This window comes from Mesoplodon bidens (genome assembly GCF_964165515.1).
Source record: "Mesoplodon bidens genome assembly, contig: HAP1_SCAFFOLD_195, whole genome shotgun sequence".
In the NCBI taxonomy this organism is placed as follows: Eukaryota; Metazoa; Chordata; class Mammalia; order Artiodactyla; family Ziphiidae; genus Mesoplodon; species Mesoplodon bidens.
Window position 1 is genome coordinate 668,185 of NW_027671747.1, and position 19,026 is coordinate 687,210.

Genomic DNA, 19,026 nt, shown 5'->3' on the forward strand with positions numbered 1-19,026 from the left:
TAGAGATTCATGTTTTTAAGTCAGTAATTTGCCTTTAGTCAGTAATTTGCCTCATACATTATGATTTTCCCCGTGGAAACCCAATTATTATCCTGAAAACAAGACCACTTTAGAAAGCAAATGCATTGTGACAAAAGAAAGAAAAGGCAGATTGATACATTATTAAAATAACTCACACGCCATACCCTGAGGAGTAAGGAAGCCATGGCAGAGCAGGCCCCCTTCTCCTCAATGGACAGCACAGCTGTGGGGAAGACACTGCAGCTAGCAGAAGCGTGCCACACTTCCTCAGGGAGGAAGCAAGTTACAGACAACTCTACAGAGGGCACCCATAAACTGACGGCCACGCTCATTACCCAACGTCCAGGCCACCCACAGGCTGACTGCAGCCCAACTTTCCCACCATTCCCACACAGGCCGCAGGAACCGTCAGGCCTCTGAGGCTCTGCCAATGCCCTTCCCTCTACCCAAATATCCTTTCCCTCCTCTCTCCGGAACTCAATCCTGCCGAGCTCTAAATGAGCACTGCAAGGCCTATTTCCCTAAGAATGCCTCTCTCAAAACCAAAATTACTTCCTCGAGAATGATCTGCCTCTTACTCATGCATCATTATCTTGGATTAATTACTTCATGTAAGATGCCTTATCTGACCAACACAACTATTTTAGAAATAAGAGTCATGTTTTAGACCATCTATGACATGACATGACAACCATTCAGCTCATGAAAACCATTCAATAAATACTCTAATTGAATTGCCCAAAGAGTTGACCTAAAATAACCTAAATGCCAAGCATTCCAAGAACCGTCCTGAACCAAATTCACTTCTCATTCGAATGCCAATGTCACAGACAGGGATGTTGTATTGTCCTTAAATGTACTTGCCTTTATCCAAAACTAGAATCTCTGATGAATCTATGGGACACACATGTAAAATATTCTGCAAAGTAAAAAAGCTTTATTTAGTGTACTGTGCTTAATATTCAGCCAGACCTGCATTTTTCTCTAAACCTTATACAATTACTTAGTATGCAAGAAGCATTAGAAGAGAGACTAAGTCTATTGAGAAAAATACTGGAAGCGAAGGTCATCAATCATTTTCTACTTTCAATAATCTCTTTCATAAAGAGGTAAATTCTCCTAAATTCCAGAATGAATGGAATTCAATACAGCAAAGTAAAATGCTTTAAATACATAAAATAAATATCTTGGTGGACCTTCCAACATCTGTTTTAGTAACTTAAATTATAAAAAACACCCTAAATTTAAGAAAAGTTATATCAACAGCTAAAATTGAGATTTTTTCCATCTATTACTTTGATTTTCCTGACCCATTTTTGAGAATTGTCAGCATTCTGGATCAATAATGCCAAATTATTTGTTGAAGACAGTGAGATTCCTCCCAAGTCATCTAACATGCTCACTAATCAATAAAGATAAGAACAAACAAGAACGGCATATTTATGAAGCAAGCAAATTATATTAAAAGACTGACTTTGAGAAAAGGTTGCTGCTTGCCAAGAAAATTTTATTATTATAAAACTTTTTCTGTCATTTGTATTACTTCATTTTCCCTTCCAGATTATCTGTGTTGCCTTGTAAACACATCATAATCCAAAGCAGTTGAGATTTACCAATAAAATGTAAATCAACACAATAGAGCCAACTGCATAATTAAAACAAAAGTGTACCGGGCTTCCCTGGTGGAGCAGTGGTTGAGAGCCTGCCTGCCAATGCAGGGGACACGGGTTTGTGACCTGGTCCGGGAAGATCCCACATGCCGCGGAGCGGCTAGGCCAGTGAGCCATGGCCACTGAGCATGCGGGTTGGGAGCCTGTGCTCCGTAACGGGAGACTCCACAACAGGGAGAGGCCCACGTACTGAAAAAAAAAAATTCCACCATCAACCCAAGCAGATTACAAAATAGCAAGCAGATTTTAAAATAATAGCCTACAAGCCTGCATTTTTAAATATATAACTAAATGTATTGAATATCTTATATAAAAAGCCAAGAGACAGAGTTGAAACCGAATATTAAAAGTAAACATCTCCTTCCCCAAAACCCTAACTCCACTCCAGTCATGAGGAGAACATCACACAAAGCCAAGTTGAAGGACAGTCTATGAAATATGTGAACCAGGACTCTTCAAAATTGTCATTAAGAAAAGGAAAGTCTGGGACTTTCCTGGTGGTGCACTAGTTAAGAATCCGTCTGCCAATGCAGGGGACACGGGTTCCAGCCCTGGTCCGGGAAGATCCCACGTGCCGCAGAGCAAGTAATCCCGTACATCACAACTACTGAGCCTGCGCTCTAGAGCCCGCCAGCCACAACAACTGAGGCCACACGCTGCAACTAATGAAGCCCGCGCACTCTAGGGCCTGTGTGCCGCAAATACGGAGCCCAGGTGCTGCAATTACTGAAGCCCGCACTCTTAGAGCCCACGCTCCGCAACAAGAGAAGCTACCACAATGAGAAGTCCGCACACCACAACAAAGAGTAGCCCCCACTTGCCACAACTAGGGAAAGCCTGCGCGCAGCAAGAGAGACTCAACTCAGCCAAATATAAACAATAATAAAAAAATAAATAAAGGCATCATCACATAAACACAAATGAGGAAATATTTTTTTAAAAAAAAGTATAACGGGCGGGGCAGTGGTTAAGAATCCGCCTGCCAGTGCAGGGGACACGGATTTGAGCCCTGGTCCGGGAAGATCCCACATGCTGCAATGCAACTAAGCCCGTGAGCCACAACTACTGAGCCTGTGCTCCTGGAGCCTGTGCTACGCAACAAGAGGCGCCACGGCAGTGAGAGGCCCACGAACCACGATGAGGAGTGGCCCCTGCTCGCCGCAACTAGAGAAGGCCCTCGCACAGAAACGAAGACCCAACACAGCCAAAAATAAATAAAATATAAATAAAAATAAATACATTTAAAAGGAAAACCTATACATTTCCCTTTCTGCAAATGTAGGTTTCCGAGGCAAGAGTAGAGCCTCAGAAAGAATGTCTGCAAACAGAACAATCACTAGTTCACTAAGTACAAAATGTAGGATTCTTTTGGAGAATCCCATCACAGCTAGATAATTGGTCCAGGACCAAAAGTAAATACTGGAAGAAAAATGAAATCAACAATGTACCACAGAGGTGGTAGGCACACTGGCCTGGACTAAGACATGTTCAGTCATAGATAATAAGGGTGGTGATTTTTAAGCATCATTCTCGTCCCACTGTGGACTTCCCTCTGCAGCAGTATAAGGATACCACCAGATCATCTTGAAATCAAGTCATGAAATGTACTTTTATATTTTTAAAAATCAATTCTTGTCCTTAAATTAACTTTTCTTATTAATTTAGTCATGGTGCTCTTTTACTTCTAAAACATTAAATCTTATTTGATTAGAGACAGACTTCAAAAAATAAAAATAAACTGTGATCAAATAGCAGGAACAAACAGTAGTAACTAAAATTTCTTCAATCTAAACTGGAGATGATTTCTGTATCTCTGTCTTTTACCTTTGTCTCCATTAGGGGAAAAAAATATGTACCTCATAATTAACTTGGCTGGAATGAATCAGACTGCATTTGTAAAAGTTTCAGAAGACCAATGAGCTGTGCTAAACAGTACCACTATCCACCTGAGCAGAAATTACTATCCTTAAGTTTCTATACATAACTAACAAAACAAAAATTTAAACAAAAGAAGAACTACTAGAAACAAATTAGAGATTCATGTTTTTAAGTCAGAAATTTGCCTTTAGTCAGTAATTTGCCTCATACATTATGATTTTCCCTGTGGAAACCCAATTATTATCCTGAAAACAAGACCACTTTAGAAAGCAAATGCATTGTGACAAAAGAAAGAAAAGGCAGATTGATACATTATTAAAATAACTCACACGCCATACCCTGAGGAGTAAGGAAGCCATGGCAGAGCAGGCCCCCTTCTCCTCAATGGACAGCACAGCTGTGGGGAAGACACTGCAGCTAGCAGAAGCGTGTCACACTTCCTCAGGGAGGAAGCAAGTTACAGACAACTCTACAGAGGGCACCCAGAAACTGACGGCCACGCTCATTACCCAACGTCCAGGCCACCCACAGGCTGACTGCAGCCCAACTTTCCCACCATTCCCACACAGGCCCCAGGAACCGTCAGGCCTCTGAGGCTCTGCCAATGCCCTTCCCTCTACCCAAATATCCTTTCCCTCCTCTCTCCGGACCTCAATCCTGCCCAGCTCTAAATGAGCACTGCAAGGCCTATTTCCCTAAGAATGCCTCTCTCAAAACCAAAATTACTTCCTCGAGAATGATCTGCCTCTTACTCATGCATCATTATCTTGGATTAAATACTTCATGTAAGATGCCTTATCTGACCAACACAACTATTTTAGAAATAAGAGTCATGTTTTAGACCATCTATGACATGACATGACAACCATTCAGCTCACGAAAACCATTCAATAAATACTCTAATTGAATTGCCCAAAGAGTTGACCTAAAATAACCTAAATGCCAAGCATTCCAAGAACCGTCCTGAACCAAATTCACTTCTCATTCGAATGCCAATGTCACAGACAGGGATGCTGTATTGTCCTTAAATGTACTTGCCTTTATCCAAAACTAGAATCTCTGATGAATCTATGGGACACACATGTAAAATATTCTGCAAAGTAAAAAAGCTTTATTTAGTGTACTCTGCTTAATGTTCAGCCAGACCTGCATTATTCTCTAAACCTTATACAATTACTTAGTATGCAAGAAGCATTAGAAGAGAGACTAAGTCTATTGAGAAGAATACTGGAAGCGAAGGTCATCAATCATTTTCTACTTTCAATAATCTCTTCCATAAAGAGGTAAATGCTCCTAAATTCCAGAATGAATGGAATTCAATACAGCAAAGTAAAATGCTTTAAATACATAAAATAAATATCTTGGTGGACCTTCCACCATCTGTTTTAGTAACTTAAATTATAAAAAACACCCTAAATTTAAGAAAAGTTATATCAACAGCTAAAATTGAGATTTTTTTCCATCTATTACTTTGATTTTCCTGACCCATTTTTGAGAATTGTCAGCATTCTGGATCAATAATGCCAAATTATTTGTTGAAGACAGTGAGATTCCTCCCAAGTCATCTAACATGCTCACTAATCAATAAAGATAAGAACAAACAAGAAAGCCATATTTATGAAGCAAGCAAATTATATTAAAAGACTGACTTTGAGAAAAGGTTGCTGCTTGCCAAGAAAATTTTATTATTATAAAACTTTTTCTGTCATTTGTATTACTTCATTTTCCCTTCCAGATTATCTGTGTAGCCTTGTAAACACATCATAATCCAAAGCAGTTGAGATTTACCAATAAAATGTAAATCAACACAATAGAGCCAACTGCATAATTGAAACAAAAGTGTACCGGGCTTCCCTGGTGGAGCAGTGGTTGAGAGCCTGCCTGCCAATGCAGGGGACACGGGTTCGTGACTCGGTCCGGGAAGATCCCACATGCTGCGGAGCGGCTAGGCCAGTGAGCCATGGCCACTGAGCATGCGGGTTGGGAGCCTGTGCTCCGTAACGGGAGACTCCACAACAGGGAGAGGCCCACGTACTGAGAAAAAAAAAAAACATTCCACCATCAACCCAAGCAGATTACAAAATAGCAAGCAGATTTTAAAATAATAGTCTACAAGCCTGCTTTTTAAAATATATAACTAAATGCATTGAATATCTTATATAAAAAGCCAAGAGACAGAGTTGAAACCGAATATTAAAAGTAAACATCTCCTTCCCCAAAACCCTAACTCCACTCCGGTCATGAGGAGAACATCACACAAAGCCAAGTTGAAGGACAGTCTATGAAATATGTGAACCAGGACTCTTCAAAATTGTCATTAAGAAAAGGAAAGTCTGGGACTTTCCTGGTGGTGCACTAGTTAAGAATCCGTCTGCCAATGCAGGGGACACGGGTTCCAGCCCTGGTCCGGGAAGATCCCACGTGCCGCAGAGCAAGTAAGCCCGTACATCACAACTACTGAGCCTGCGCTCTAGAGCCCGCCAGCCACAACAACTGAGGCCACACGCTGCAACTAATGAAGCCCGCACACTCTAGGGCCTGTGTGCCGCAAATACTGAGCCCAGGTGCTGCAATTACTGAAGCCCGCACTCTTAGAGCCCACGCTCCGCAACAAGAGAAGCCACCACAATGAGAAGTCCGCGCACCACAACAAAGAGTAGCCCCCACTTGCCACAACTAGGGAAACCCTGCGCGCAGCAACAGAGATTCAACTCAGCCAAATATAAACAATAATAAAAAAATAAATAAAGGCATCATCACATAAACACAAATGAGGAAATATTTTTTTTAAAAGAAGAATAACGGGCGGGGCAGTGGTTAAGAATCCGCCTGCCAGTGCAGGGGACACGGATTTGAGCCCTGGTCCGGGAAGATCCCACATGCTGCAGTGCAACTAAGCCCGTGAGCCACAACTACTGAGCCTGCGCTTCTGGAGCCTGTGCTCCGCAACAAGAGGCGCCACGGCAGTGAGAGGCCCACGTACCACGATTAGGAGTGGCCCCTGCTCGCCGCAACTAGAGAAGGCCCTCGCACAGAAACGAAGACCCAACACAGCCAAAAATAAATAAAATATAAATAAAAATAAATACATTTAAAAGGAAAACCTATACATTTCCCTTTCTGCAAATGTAGGTTTTCGAGGCAAGAGTAGAGCCTCAGAAAAAATGTCTGCAAACAGAACAATCACTAGTTCACTAAGTACAAAATGTAGGATACTTTTGGAGAATCCCATCACAGCTAGATAATTGGTCCAGGACCAAAAGTAAATACTGGAAGAAAAATGAAATCAACAGTGTACCACAGAGGTGGTAGGCACACTGGCCTGGACTAAGACATGTTCAGTCATAGATAATAAGGGTGGTGATTTTTAAGCATCATTCTCGTCCCACTGTGGACTTCCTTCTGCAGCAGTACAAAGGATACCACCAGATCATCTTGAAATCAAGTCATGAAATGTACTTTTATATTTTTAAAAATCAATTCTTGTCCTTAAATTAACTTTTCTTATTAATTTAGTCATGGTGCTCTTTTACTACTAAAACATTAAATCTTATTTGATTAGAGACAGACTTCAAAAAATAAAAATAAACTGTGATCAAATAGCAGGAACAAACAGTAGTAACTAAAATTTCTTCAATCTAAACTGGAGATGATTTCTGTATCTCTGTCTTTTACCTTTGTCTCCATTAGGGGAAAAAAATATGTACCTCATAATTAACTTGGCTGGAATGAATCAGACTGCATTTGTAAAAGTTTCAGAAGACCAATGAGCTGTGCTAAACAGTACCACTATCCACCTGAGCAGAAATTACTATCCTTAAGTTTCTATACATAACTAACACAACAAAAATTTAAACAAAAGAAGAACTACTAGAAACAAATTAGAGATTCATGTTTTTAAGTCAGTAATTTGCCTTTAGTCAGTAATTTGCCTCATACATTATGATTTTCCCCGTGGAAACCCAATTATTATCCTGAAAACAAGACCACTTTAGAAAGCAAATGCATTGTGACAAAAGAAAGAAAAGGCAGATTGATACATTATTAAAATAACTCACACGCCATACCCTGAGGAGTAAGGAAGCCATGGCAGAGCAGGCCCCCTTCTCCTCAATGGACAGCACAGCTGTGGGGAAGACACTGCAGCTAGCAGAAGCGTGCCACACTTCCTCAGGGAGGAAGCAAGTTACAGACAACTCTACAGAGGGCACCCATAAACTGACGGCCACGCTCATTACCCAACGTCCAGGCCACCCACAGGCTGACTGCAGCCCAACTTTCCCACCATTCCCACACAGGCCGCAGGAACCGTCAGGCCTCTGAGGCTCTGCCAATGCCCTTCCCTCTACCCAAATATCCTTTCCCTCCTCTCTCCGGAACTCAATCCTGCCGAGCTCTAAATGAGCACTGCAAGGCCTATTTCCCTAAGAATGCCTCTCTCAAAACCAAAATTACTTCCTCGAGAATGATCTGCCTCTTACTCATGCATCATTATCTTGGATTAATTACTTCATGTAAGATGCCTTATCTGACCAACACAACTATTTTAGAAATAAGAGTCATGTTTTAGACCATCTATGACATGACATGACAACCATTCAGCTCATGAAAACCATTCAATAAATACTCTAATTGAATTGCCCAAAGAGTTGACCTAAAATAACCTAAATGCCAAGCATTCCAAGAACCGTCCTGAACCAAATTCACTTCTCATTCGAATGCCAATGTCACAGACAGGGATGTTGTATTGTCCTTAAATGTACTTGCCTTTATCCAAAACTAGAATCTCTGATGAATCTATGGGACACACATGTAAAATATTCTGCAAAGTAAAAAAGCTTTATTTAGTGTACTGTGCTTAATATTCAGCCAGACCTGCATTTTTCTCTAAACCTTATACAATTACTTAGTATGCAAGAAGCATTAGAAGAGAGACTAAGTCTATTGAGAAAAATACTGGAAGCGAAGGTCATCAATCATTTTCTACTTTCAATAATCTCTTTCATAAAGAGGTAAATTCTCCTAAATTCCAGAATGAATGGAATTCAATACAGCAAAGTAAAATGCTTTAAATACATAAAATAAATATCTTGGTGGACCTTCCAACATCTGTTTTAGTAACTTAAATTATAAAAAACACCCTAAATTTAAGAAAAGTTATATCAACAGCTAAAATTGAGATTTTTTCCATCTATTACTTTGATTTTCCTGACCCATTTTTGAGAATTGTCAGCATTCTGGATCAATAATGCCAAATTATTTGTTGAAGACAGTGAGATTCCTCCCAAGTCATCTAACATGCTCACTAATCAATAAAGATAAGAACAAACAAGAACGGCATATTTATGAAGCAAGCAAATTATATTAAAAGACTGACTTTGAGAAAAGGTTGCTGCTTGCCAAGAAAATTTTATTATTATAAAACTTTTTCTGTCATTTGTATTACTTCATTTTCCCTTCCAGATTATCTGTGTTGCCTTGTAAACACATCATAATCCAAAGCAGTTGAGATTTACCAATAAAATGTAAATCAACACAATAGAGCCAACTGCATAATTAAAACAAAAGTGTACCGGGCTTCCCTGGTGGAGCAGTGGTTGAGAGCCTGCCTGCCAATGCAGGGGACACGGGTTTGTGACCTGGTCCGGGAAGATCCCACATGCCGCGGAGCGGCTAGGCCAGTGAGCCATGGCCACTGAGCATGCGGGTTGGGAGCCTGTGCTCCGTAACGGGAGACTCCACAACAGGGAGAGGCCCACGTACTGAAAAAAAAAAATTCCACCATCAACCCAAGCAGATTACAAAATAGCAAGCAGATTTTAAAATAATAGCCTACAAGCCTGCATTTTTAAATATATAACTAAATGTATTGAATATCTTATATAAAAAGCCAAGAGACAGAGTTGAAACCGAATATTAAAAGTAAACATCTCCTTCCCCAAAACCCTAACTCCACTCCAGTCATGAGGAGAACATCACACAAAGCCAAGTTGAAGGACAGTCTATGAAATATGTGAACCAGGACTCTTCAAAATTGTCATTAAGAAAAGGAAAGTCTGGGACTTTCCTGGTGGTGCACTAGTTAAGAATCCGTCTGCCAATGCAGGGGACACGGGTTCCAGCCCTGGTCCGGGAAGATCCCACGTGCCGCAGAGCAAGTAATCCCGTACATCACAACTACTGAGCCTGCGCTCTAGAGCCCGCCAGCCACAACAACTGAGGCCACACGCTGCAACTAATGAAGCCCGCGCACTCTAGGGCCTGTGTGCCGCAAATACGGAGCCCAGGTGCTGCAATTACTGAAGCCCGCACTCTTAGAGCCCACGCTCCGCAACAAGAGAAGCTACCACAATGAGAAGTCCGCACACCACAACAAAGAGTAGCCCCCACTTGCCACAACTAGGGAAAGCCTGCGCGCAGCAAGAGAGACTCAACTCAGCCAAATATAAACAATAATAAAAAAATAAATAAAGGCATCATCACATAAACACAAATGAGGAAATATTTTTTTAAAAAAAAGTATAACGGGCGGGGCAGTGGTTAAGAATCCGCCTGCCAGTGCAGGGGACACGGATTTGAGCCCTGGTCCGGGAAGATCCCACATGCTGCAATGCAACTAAGCCCGTGAGCCACAACTACTGAGCCTGTGCTCCTGGAGCCTGTGCTACGCAACAAGAGGCGCCACGGCAGTGAGAGGCCCACGAACCACGATGAGGAGTGGCCCCTGCTCGCCGCAACTAGAGAAGGCCCTCGCACAGAAACGAAGACCCAACACAGCCAAAAATAAATAAAATATAAATAAAAATAAATACATTTAAAAGGAAAACCTATACATTTCCCTTTCTGCAAATGTAGGTTTCCGAGGCAAGAGTAGAGCCTCAGAAAGAATGTCTGCAAACAGAACAATCACTAGTTCACTAAGTACAAAATGTAGGATACTTTTGGAGAATCCCATCACAGCTAGATAATTGGTCCAGGACCAAAAGTAAATACTGGAAGAAAAATGAAATCAACAGTGTACCACAGAGGTGGTAGGCACACTGGCCTGGACTAAGACATGTTCAGTCATAGATAATAAGGGTGGTGATTTTTAAGCCTCATTCTCGTCCCACTGTGGACTTCCTTCTGCAGCAGTATAAGAATACCACCAGATCATCTTGAAATCAAGTCATGAAATGTACTTTTATATTTTTAAAAATCAATTCTTGTCCTTAAATTAACTTTTCTTATTAATTTAGTCATGGTGCTCTTTTACTTCTAAAACATTAAATCTTATTTGATTAGAGACAGACTTCAAAAAATAAAAATAAACTGTGATCAAATAGCAGGAACAAACAGTAGTAACTAAAATTTCTTCAATCTAAACTGGAGATGATTTCTGTATCTCTGTCTTTTACCTTTGTCTCCATTAGGGGAAAAAAATATGTACCTCATAATTAACTTGGCTGGAATGAATCAGACTGCATTTGTAAAAGTTTCAGAAGACCAATGAGCTGTGCTAAACAGTACCACTATCCACCTGAGCAGAAATTACTATCCTTAAGTTTCTATACATAACTAACAAAACAAAAATTTAAACAAAAGAAGAACTACTAGAAACAAATTAGAGATTCATGTTTTTAAGTCAGAAATTTGCCTTTAGTCAGTAATTTGCCTCATACATTATGATTTTCCCTGTGGAAACCCAATTATTATCCTGAAAACAAGACCACTTTAGAAAGCAAATGCATTGTGACAAAAGAAAGAAAAGGCAGATTGATACATTATTAAAATAACTCACACGCCATACCCTGAGGAGTAAGGAAGCCATGGCAGAGCAGGCCCCCTTCTCCTCAATGGACAGCACAGCTGTGGGGAAGACACTGCAGCTAGCAGAAGCGTGTCACACTTCCTCAGGGAGGAAGCAAGTTACAGACAACTCTACAGAGGGCACCCAGAAACTGACGGCCACGCTCATTACCCAACGTCCAGGCCACCCACAGGCTGACTGCAGCCCAACTTTCCCACCATTCCCACACAGGCCCCAGGAACCGTCAGGCCTCTGAGGCTCTGCCAATGCCCTTCCCTCTACCCAAATATCCTTTCCCTCCTCTCTCCGGACCTCAATCCTGCCCAGCTCTAAATGAGCACTGCAAGGCCTATTTCCCTAAGAATGCCTCTCTCAAAACCAAAATTACTTCCTCGAGAATGATCTGCCTCTTACTCATGCATCATTATCTTGGATTAAATACTTCATGTAAGATGCCTTATCTGACCAACACAACTATTTTAGAAATAAGAGTCATGTTTTAGACCATCTATGACATGACATGACAACCATTCAGCTCACGAAAACCATTCAATAAATACTCTAATTGAATTGCCCAAAGAGTTGACCTAAAATAACCTAAATGCCAAGCATTCCAAGAACCGTCCTGAACCAAATTCACTTCTCATACGAATGCCAATGTCACAGACAGGGATGCTGTATTGTCCTTAAATGTACTTGCCTTTATCCAAAACTAGAATCTCTGATGAATCTATGGGACACACATGTAAAATATTCTGCAAAGTGAAAAAGCTTTATTTAGTGTACTCTGCTTAATGTTCAGCCAGACCTGCATTATTCTCTAAACCTTATACTATTACTTAGTATGCAAGAAGCATTAGAAGAGAGACTAAGTCTATTGAGAAGAATACTGGAAGCGAAGGTCAACAATCATTTTCTACTTTCAATAATCTCTTTCATAAAGAGGTAAATGCTCCTAAATTCCAGAATGAATGGAATTCAATACAGCAAAGTAAAATGCTTTAAATACATAAAATAAATATCTTGGTGGACCTTCCACCATCTGTTTTAGTAACTTAAATTATAAAAAACACCCTAAATTTAAGAAAAGTTATATCAACAGCTAAAATTGAGATTTTTTTCCATCTATTACTTTGATTTTCCTGACCCATTTTTGAGAATTGTCAGCATTCTGGATCAATAATGCCAAATTATTTGTGGAAGACAGTGAGATTCCTCCCAAGTCATCTAACATGCTCACTAATCAATAAAGATAAGAACAAACAAGAAAGCCATATTTAGGAAGCAAGCAAATTATATTAAAAGACTGACTTTGAGAAAAGGTTGCTGCTTGCCAAGAAAATTTCATTATTATAAAACTTTTTCTGTCATTTGTATTACTTCATTTTCCCTTCCAGATTATCTGTGTAGCCTTGTAAACACATCATAATCCAAAGCAGTTGAGATTTACCAATAAAATGTAAATCAACACAATAGAGCCAACTGCATAATTAAAACAAAAGTGTACCGGGCTTCCCTGGTGGAGCAGTGGTTGAGAGCCTGCCTGCCAATGCAGGGGACACGGGTTCGTGACTCGGTCCGGGAAGATCCCACATGCCGCGGAGCGGCTAGGCCCGTGAGCCATGGCCACTGAGCATGCGGGTTGGGAGCCTGTGCTCCGTAACGGGAGACTCCACAACAGGGAGAGGCCCACGTACTGAAAAAAAAAAAAACATTCCACCATCAATCCAAGCAGATTACAAAATAGCAAGCAGATTTTAAAATAATAGTCTACAAGCCTGCTTTTTTAAATATATAACTAAATGCATTGAATATGTTATATAAAAAGCCAAGAGACAGAGTTGAAACCGAATATTAAAAGTAAACATCTCCTTCCCCAAAACCCTAACTCCACTCCAGTCATGAGGAGAACATCACACAAAGCCAAGTTGAAAGAGAGTCTATGAAATATGTGAACCAGGACTCTTCAAAATTGTCATTAAGAAAAGGAAAGTCTGGGACTTTCCTGGTGGTGCACTAGTTAAGAATCCGTCTGCCAATGCAGGGGACACGGGTTCCAGTCCTGGTCCGGGAAGATCCCACGTGTCGCAGAGCAAGTAAGCCCGTACATCACAACTACTGAGCCTGCGCTCTAGAGCCCGCCAGCCACAACAACTGAGGCCACACGCTGCAACTAATGAAGCCCGCGCACTCTAGGGCCTGTGTGCCGCAAATACGGAGCCCAGGTGCTGCAATTACTGAAGCCCGCACTCTTAGAGCCCACGCTCCGCAACAAGAGAAGCCACCACAATGAGAAGTCCGCGCACCACAACAAAGAGTAGCCCCCACTTGCCACAAGTAGGGAAAGCCTGCGCGCAGCAACAGAGACTCAACTCAGCCAAATATAAACAATAATAAAAAAATAAATAAAGGCATCATCACATAAACACAAATGAGGAAATATTTGTTTTAAAAAAAGAATAACGGGCGGGGCAGTGGTTAAGAATCCGCCTGCCAGTGCAGGGGACACGGATTTGAGCCCTGGTCCGGGAAGATCCCACATGCTGCAGTGCAACTAAGCCCGTGAGCCACAACTACTGAGCCTGTGCTTCTGGAGCCTGTGCTCCGCAACAAGAGGCGCCACGGCAGTGAGAGGCCCACGAACCACGATGAGGAGTGGCCCCTGCTCGCCGCAACTAGAGAAGGCCCTCGCACAGAAACGAAGACCCAACACAGCCAAAAATAAATAAAATATAAATAAAAATAAATACATTTAAAAGGAGAACCTATACATTTCCCTTTCTGCAAATGTAGGTTTTCGAGGCAAGAGTAGAGCCTCAGAAAGAATGTCTGCAAACAAAACAAGCACTAGTTCACTAAGTACAAAATGTAGGATACTTTTGGAGAATCCCATCACAGCTAGATAATTGGTCCAGGACCAAAAGTAAATACTGGAAGAAAAATGAAATCAACAGTGTACCACAGAGGTGGTAGGCACACTGGCCTGGACTAAGACATGTTCAGTCATAGATAATAAGGGTGGTGATTTTTAAGCCTCATTCTCGTCCCACTGTGGACTTCCTTCTGCAGCAGTATAAGAATACCACCAGATCATCTTGAAATCAAGTCATGAAATGTACTTTTATATTTTTAAAAATCAATTCTTGTCCTTAAATTAACTTTTCTTATTAATTTAGTCATGGTGCTCTTTTACTTCTAAAACATTAAATCTTATTTGATTAGAGACAGACTTCAAAAAATAAAAATAAACTGTGATCAAATAGCAGGAACAAACAGTAGTAACTAAAATTTCTTCAATCTAAACTGGAGATGATTTCTGTATCTCTGTCTTTTACCTTTGTCTCCATTAGGGGAAAAAAATATGTACCTCATAATTAACTTGGCTGGAATGAATCAGACTGCATTTGTAAAAGTTTCAGAAGACCAATGAGCTGTGCTAAACAGTACCACTATCCACCTGAGCAGAAATTACTATCCTTAAGTTTCTATACATAACTAACAAAACAAAAATTTAAACAAAAGAAGAACTACTAGAAACAAATTAGAGATTCATGTTTTTAAGTCAGAAATTTGCCTTTAGTCAGTAATTTGCCTCATACATTATGATTTTCCCTGTGGAAACCCAATTATTATCCTGAAAACAAGACCACTTTAGAAAGCAAATGCATTGTGACAAAAGAAAGAAAAGGCAGATTGATACATTATTAAAATAACTCACACGCCATACCCTGAGGAGTAAGGAAGCCATGGCAGAGCAGGCCCCCTTCTCCTCAATGGACAGCACAGCTGTGGGGAAGACACTGCAGCTAGCAGAAGCGTGTCACACTTCCTCAGGGAGGAAGCAAGTTACAGACAACTCTACAGAGGGCACCCAGAAACTGACGGCCACGCTCATTACCCAACGTCCAGGCCACCCACAGGCTGACTGCAGCCCAACTTTCCCACCATTCCCACACAGGCCCCAGGAACCGTCAGGCCTCTGAGGCTCTGCCAATGCCCTTCCCTCTACCCAAATATCCTTTCCCTCCTCTCTCCGGACCTCAATCCTGCCCAGCTCTAAATGAGCACTGCAAGGCCTATTTCCCTAAGAATGCCTCTCTCAAAACCAAAATTACTTCCTCGAGAATGATCTGCCTCTTACTCATGCATCATTATCTTGGATTAAATACTTCATGTAAGATGCCTTATCTGACCAACACAACTATTTTAGAAATAAGAGTCATGTTTTAGACCATCTATGACATGACATGACAACCATTCAGCTCACGAAAACCATTCAATAAATACTCTAATTGAATTGCCCAAAGAGTTGACCTAAAATAACCTAAATGCCAAGCATTCCAAGAACCGTCCTGAACCAAATTCACTTCTCATACGAATGCCAATGTCACAGACAGGGATGCTGTATTGTCCTTAAATGTACTTGCCTTTATCCAAAACTAGAATCTCTGATGAATCTATGGGACACACATGTAAAATATTCTGCAAAGTGAAAAAGCTTTATTTAGTGTACTCTGCTTAATGTTCAGCCAGACCTGCATTATTCTCTAAACCTTATACTATTACTTAGTATGCAAGAAGCATTAGAAGAGAGACTAAGTCTATTGAGAAGAATACTGGAAGCGAAGGTCATCAATCATTTTCTACTTTCAATAATCTCTTTCATAAAGAGGTAAATGCTCCTAAATTCCAGAATGAATGGAATTCAATACAGCAAAGTAAAATGCTTTAAATACATAAAATAAATATCTTGGTGGACCTTCCACCATCTGTTTTAGTAACTTAAATTATAAAAAACACCCTAAATTTAAGAAAAGTTATATCAACAGCTAAAATTGAGATTTTTTTCCATCTATTACTTTGATTTTCCTGACCCATTTTTGAGAATTGTCAGCATTCTGGATCAATAATGCCAAATTATTTGTTGAAGACAGTGAGATTCCTCCCAAGTCATCTAACATGCTCACTAATCAATAAAGATAAGAACAAACAAGAAAGCCATATTTATGAAGCAAGCAAATTATATTAAAAGACTGACTTTGAGAAAAGGTTGCTGCTTGCCAAGAAAATTTCATTATTATAAAACTTTTTCTGTCATTTGTATTACTTCATTTTCCCTTCCAGATTATCTGTGTAGCCTTGTAAACACATCATAATCCAAAGCAGTTGAGATTTACAAATAAAATGTAAATCAACACAATAGAGCCAACTGCATAATTAAAACAAAAGTGTACCGGGCTTCCCTGGTGGAGCAGTTGTTGAGAGCCTGCCTGCCAATGCAGGGGACACGGGTTCGTGACTCGGTCCGGGAAGATCCCACATGCCGCGGAGCGGCTAGGCCAGTGAGCCATGGCCACTGAGCATGCGGGTTGGGAGCCTGTGCTCCGTAACGGGAGACTCCACAACAGGGAGAGGCCCACGTACTGAGAAAAAAAAAAAAACATTCCACCATCAACCCAAGCAGATTACAAAATAGCAAGCAGATTTTAAAATAATAGTCTACAAGCCTGCTTTTTTAAATATATAACTAAATGCATTGAATATCTTATATAAAAAGCCAAGAGATAGAGTTGAAACCGAATATTAAAAGTAAACATCTCTTTCCCCAAAACCCTAACTCCACTATGGTCATGAGGAGAACATCACACAAAGCCAAGTTGAAGGACAGTCTATGAAATATGTGAACCAGGACTCTTCAAAATTGTCATTAAGAAAAGGAAAGTCTGGGACTTTCCTGGTGGTGCACTAGTTAAGAATCCGTCTGCCAATGCAGGGGACACGGGTTCCAGCCCTGGTCCGGGAAGATCCCACGTGCCGCAGAGCAAGTATACCCGTACATCACAACTACTGAGCCTGCGCTCTAGAGCCCACCAGCCACAACAACTGAGGCCGCACGCTGCAACTAATGAAGCCCGCGCACTCTAGGGCCTGTGTGCCGCAAATACTGAGCCCAGGTGCTGCAATTACTGAAGCCCGCACTCTTAGAGCCCACGCTCCGCAACAAGAGAAGCCACCACAATGAGAAGTCCACACACCACAACAAAGAGTAGCCCCCACTTGCCACAACTAGGGAAAGCCTGCGCGCAGCAAAAGAGACTCAACTCAGCCAAATATAAACAATAATAAAAAAATAAATAAAGGCATCATCACATAAACACATATGAGGAAATATTTTTTTAAAAAAAAGAATAACGGGCGGGGCAGTGGTTAAAATTCCGCCTGCCAGTGCAGGGGACACGGATTTGAGCCCTGGTCCGGGAAGATCCCACATGCTGAAGTGCAACTAAGCCCGTGAGCCACAACTACTGAGCCTGTGCTTCTGGAGCCTGTGCTCCGCAACAAGAGGTGCCACGGCAGTGACAGGCCCACGAACCACGATGAGGAGTGGCCCCTGCTCGCCGCAACTAGAGAAGGCCCTCGCACAGAAACGAAGACCCAACACAGCCAAAAATAAATAAAACATAAATAAAAATAAATACATTTAAAAGGAAAACCTATACATTTCCCTTTCTGCAAATGTAGGTTTTCGAGGCAAGAGTAGAGCCTCAGAAAGAATGTCTGCAAACAGAACAATCACTAGTTCACTAAGTACAAAATGTAGGATTCTTTTGGAGAATCCCATCACAGCTAGATAATTGGTCCAGGACCAAAAGTAAATACTGGAAGAAAAATGAAATCAACAGTGTACCACAGAGGTGGTAGGCACACTGGCCTGGACTAAGACATGTTCAGTCATAGATAATAAGGGTGGTGATTTTTAGGCCTCATTCTCGTCCCACTGTGGACTTCCCTCTGCAGCAGTATAAGGATACCACAAGATCATCTTGAAATCAAGTCATGAAATGTACTTTTATATTTTTAAAAATCAATTCTTGTCCTTAAATTAACTTTTCTTATTAATTTAGTCATGGTGCTCTTTTACTTCTAAAACATTAAATCTTATTTGATTAGAGACAGACTTCAAAAAATAAAAATAAACTGTGATCAAATAGCAGGAACAAACAGTACTAACTAAAATTTCTTCAATCTAAACTGGAGATGATTTCTGTATCTCTGTCTTTTACCTTTGTCTCCATTAGGGGAAAAAATATGTACCTCATAATTAACTTGGCTGGAATGAATCAGACTGCATTTGTAAAAGTTTCAGAAGACCAATGAGCTGTGCTAAACAGTACCACTATCCACCTGAGCAGAAATTACTATCCTTAAGTTTCTATACATAACTAACAAAACAAAAATTTAAACAAAAGAAGAACTACTAGAAACAAATTAGAGATTCATGTTTTTAAGTCAGAAATTTGCCTTTAGTCAGTAATTTGCCTCATACATTATGATTTTCCCTGTGGAAACCCAATTATTATCCTGAAAACAAGACCACTTTAGAAAGCAAATGCATTGTGACAAAAGAAAGAAAAGGCAGATTGATACATTATTAAAATAACTCACACGCCATACCCTGAGGAGTAAGGAAGCCATGGCAGAGCAGGCCCCCTTCTCCTCAATGGACAGCACAGCTGTGGGGAAGACACTGCAGCTAGCAGAAGCGTGTCACACTTCCTCAGGGAGGAAGCAAGTTACAGACAACTCTACAGAGGGCACCCATAAACTGACGGCCACGCTCATTACCCAACGTCCAGGCCACCCACAGGCTGACTGCAGCCCAACTTT